Here is a 4,662-nt window from a genome sequence, read left to right as displayed (position 1 = left end):
AGGAGGATGAAGTATTTATTCAAAATGTGATCGTCTTTAAGCAAAAAGCAACTGTTCTTTTCAGAAAACATTTGAAAAGTAAGTTGGGGTTAAAGTTTTGCCAGAGAATGCATGTCATAAATTTGATTAAAGTTCTTGATTCTTCACTCATTTGTTTCCCGTAAAGGGATTTTATATCTCTAGCACTTTTAGCTTCTTTGTATTATATGCTTTGCTCCATGGAATATGAGATGACATGCTGCATGCTATATTTCAGCAGAAGTTTTAGATAAAGTTTTATAATTTGCCTCAGCCTCTTATATGCCGGTCCCTAGGCCAACAGCATGTCCCAGATTGAGCCTGCTCCTTCAACTTGGACCTCAGAATGACAATATCAGCAGACCTGCAGTCAGATCTACTGCCTGGAGTAGCGTCTTAGCCAACCAGCACCATCATGTGGTGTGGGTTAGAAGTAAATGTTTGTGGTCATAAGCCACTGAGCATTTGTGTTGCTTCTGCAGCAAACACTGATTAATATGGGCATAAAAATATGCCACTTCAAAAGCACTGAACTATCAAGATTAATACTTTTGTGTCACTATAGCATTAAAGGAAGGCATCTAGATGGGTTTGTTTCACATATAGAGGGATGTTTGGGGTCATAAGTCTTAAAATATATGCTCTGTGGCTTGGGTAGATTCTCAGAAAAGCTGAAACTGAGGTTTGGGAGACTTGAGTGACTCGAAAGATAAGCTTTGTGGATAAAGATACCTTCAGCTGACAATCCAGGCAGTGGTTTCAAATATGAGTCCCAGTTTGAAGGTACTAGGGCAGATGTTCTAAACCAGCGGTTCTCAACCTGTGGGTCGCGACCCTTTTGGGGGTCGAATGACCCTTTCACAGGGGTCACCTAAGACCATCAGAAAACACATATATAATTACATATTGTTTTGTGATTAATCACTATGCTTTAATTATGTTCAATTTGTAACAATGAAATTGGGGGTCACCACAACATGAGGAACTGTATTAAAGGGTCGCAGCATTAGGAAGGTTGAGAACCACTGTTCTAAATGAAGGCTTTGATTTTCAATCAAGGTGCACCTTGAGTGGGAAACTTCATGAAGCAGGTTCAGATGAACAGCAGATATATATATTTTTAAAAGATCAGAACAATGATCTAGTACTAGAGAACAAACCTACACATTCAACTTAAAACTTTAATATAATATTGCTCCATTATAGACTTAAAAATGATACTGAAGTGATGCCCTGTTTTCATCGTATTTTATTCAATAGAGATCACTACTTACCTTCAGACAGCATTGTTCTGAAATAATCAAGGACTTACCAGGTTAACAGAGAGATGGTTTTTCTAGCATAGCCTGTGGAGGTGATCAGCCTTATGAGAAAACAACTTATGCTCTTAGCTGGGTTCTGGAAGAGTGAAAAGAATTTATAAAAGGGGTGCCTCTTACACAGAATCCAATTCAAAACAGAGGAAAAAGGGAAAGAAGGAGAATGACTGATATTCCTATTTCCTAGTTCTTTTCACGTGTGGCGCTAACATCTCTGCAAAGGGGTATAGACTGAGGTGCAATGAAACCAGAGCCTTGTATCGGGATCGTGATTTGCACGGACCTTGAACACTCACTCTGTCTGAGTCTGATTGCCACTGCTAACCTCATGACTGATGAACTAAAAGGTGTTTCTGAAAAGCTGTAAAAAGAAAACTAAAGTGGGAGAGGGGCAGAAGGAAACCCTTGGCAAGTGAAAAGAGCTTCATTATTGGAATCTTTATATTCTGGAATGGGATCTGGTATTGACCTTGGTGATAGCACCAGAAATCAATGAAAAGATTTTAGAAATCATCTCTTTCTCCATTTCCCAAGGTCATAGTAAGGACTCACCTGAGAACACTAAGTACCCATTGCCTGAAAAAAAAAAATAACAGTAGGATTTCAGAAGGGATTTTCTTTTGTTGTTGTTGTTAATCCTCACTTGAGGATTTTTTTTTCCCCATTTACTTTTAGAGAGAGTGGAAGGGAGGGAGGGCGGGAGGCAGGGAGAGAGAGAGAGAGAGAGGCATTGAAGAGATTGGTGGGCACTTGTGCCCTTGACTGGGAAGGGAATCCATGACCCATTGGTATGCAGGCCCATACTCTGACCACTGAGCAATATTGGCTAGGGTAGAAGGGATTTTCGATTTTAAATAAAAATTCTGCACCACTGGAGTCTGATTTTTCTTGTTAGGTTTTGCCTCATTTTTTTTTCCAAGTACTGGGTTTTGTCATTTTTTGCAAAGTCACTCTAGAATAGTCTTTGTAGAAGAGAATAGAATTTTACTATAGAAAGAGACTTTGCAATTCATCTGACGTGCCCTCTCCCTTGCAATAATTCTAGAGGAGAAAATGGAGCCCCAAGAGTCCTAGGCTCTTACAGTTGCGCAGAGATGGTGCTGGGTCTGGATCTGGAGTCTCTTGCCCTCCATGGCTCTCACACTCCCCAGATTAGTTTGGGATAAAAACACTTAGTCCTTTAATTCATCCAGAATCTTTTTAGTAGTGTCACACAGTCCAAGTTTCCCTTGTTTTCTCTTTTATGGTACTAACATGCATTAAGACACAGGGGAAAGAGTGAGTCTCACTACTGACTCTTTGTGGCAGTGAGAGAAAAACATTTTTAACAGTGAAGTTTGAGATTTGAGTGTTTCTAATTTGATACTCTCATTGACACTAACTTCTACTAGTTATGTAGCACATATGAATCATGTTATAGTTTCAAAATAGTTTCCTATCAATAGTAACTTCTTAGCATGAATCAGGCTAGTTTGATTATTTCCTCTTGCCCAAAACAGTGTTCCTGGTTGGTCACATCATATTTGTTGAATATCATTAGTTGTCCAGATGCTTAGTTGCCTGAACTCCTCAAGTCTGCCTGGTGCCAGAGAAAGTTCTAGAGTAAAGGTAGGGGCAGGTTTACTTCTGGGGTTCCTGGTTGCCAAGGCCAAAGTTGGAGATGGGCAACGGAGGAGTTTGGGAAGATGTAGAACAATCTGCCTTCATTGGTGACAACCGAAACGTTTACAGGTGTTCTGCTTATCTCTAATTTCAAGTCTTGGGAAATCCTGCTTCATTCTGGAAATCTGCTGTGGTGCAGGGCAGGATAAAGGTATGAAGAAGGGCTTTTGGTAGGGTTCAGTGTATCCCTGACTGATTCCTCACCTCGGGAGGGGTCACTTTAGATCAGGAACACACCAACACTGATCTGTTCCCAGTTGCTCTTGAAAAGAGGAGCCATTTTGAGTCTGCTACTTGGCATAGTGATTCTAAGCACGAACCCAGAGGCAATTCCAAACCTAGAACAAGAATAAGGCTCTCCTTGGGCATGACTCAAATAGAAAAGCTCTTTGAATCACAGCATTTGAATCTGAGTCACTCGCCAGTCTTTTCTTTGTCCTATAAAGGCAATTTAAGCACTGAGGTCTAAAGTAGGCTTTTTGATTCTCAGCCGTTCCCCTCTTAGCAAACTCCCATCTCTACCACCCCATGGGAATAGTAAGATCTCTTCTAAGTATTGATTTTAAAGAAAGACCATTTCCTACAAGCAGGTTTGGAGATGTGAGGGCTTGGGAGAGTTACTGGAAATTACTGTCAGTTCATGCTGTTAAGCTGTCTCTGAGCCTGGGACACATGACCTGCCAGATGGCCCCATGTATCCGATTACTATCATCTTCCCTCTTTCTCCCTCCATGTTAAAACTCTTCTGATTTTCAGATTTACCAGTAACTTTAGGGGAGTTAAGACTAATGAAACTTAACAGAAGTTCTGACCTTCCATTGCCACCAATGCACTAATGATGCATCATCACAAATTATATTTTTAGAGACTTGCTGGTGTTATATTGGGCCAGCTCATATTTAGGTCATCCTTCCCACCTCCCCCAAATGCCTTGATTTTTAAAAGACCCGAGTCTCTACAACCATACTTGCAAGAAATTCTTAGTCACCTAAACTTCCATGTCTCATGCTACAGTTTAATTCTGTCCTCTTGATTTCCAGACTCCTGCCTTGAACTATAATATCCACATTTCATACTTATAGGAAAAGCTGAATGTAAGATTCCGTTTTAAAAATTCTTTCCAAGTTTCAGCCCTTCATTATCTTGTGTGCCCCATATTTCTTTTTCTACTTTCTCCCTTTCTCTCCCCATACAATCTCAAATCTTCATCCCTTACAGCAGTGGTTCTCAACCTTGGCTTGCGCATTTAGAATTCACCTGGGAATCTTTTTAAAAAAATGATTTCTGGGCCGCATCTTCAAGGATTTGTGAGTGCTTGTATTCATTGACAAATATCAGAATTACGGACTTAAAAGAGACAGCAGATCGTCTATGTGCAGCTAAGTAGCGAGCGTCTAGAGGAAACTATGAACTCCTCAGATATGATGTCCAGGACACCTCAAGAATTTACAAAGCTAAGCTGCTAACAAAACATACGCAAGAACGATTGGTGTAAGAGAATTTAAAAAGCTTCTATTTCCGGAAGGTATCGATAAACGACGTAGCGCGGCTGTCAAAGCCTAGAGAGGGCTGAGAGATCCAAAAGGGAATTTATCTTTATTATATAGACTTTGACTGTGTCAGATCTCCCCTCCCTGATATAGGGCACACAAAGAAGCAGAGA

The sequence above is a fragment of the Myotis lucifugus genome, unplaced genomic scaffold, assembly GCF_000147115.1.
Source record: "Myotis lucifugus unplaced genomic scaffold, Myoluc2.0 scaffold_18, whole genome shotgun sequence".
Lineage (NCBI taxonomy): Eukaryota > Metazoa > Chordata > Mammalia > Chiroptera > Vespertilionidae > Myotis > Myotis lucifugus.
The sequence above is the reverse complement of the archived record's forward strand: the minus strand, read 5'-3'. Positions refer to the sequence as shown.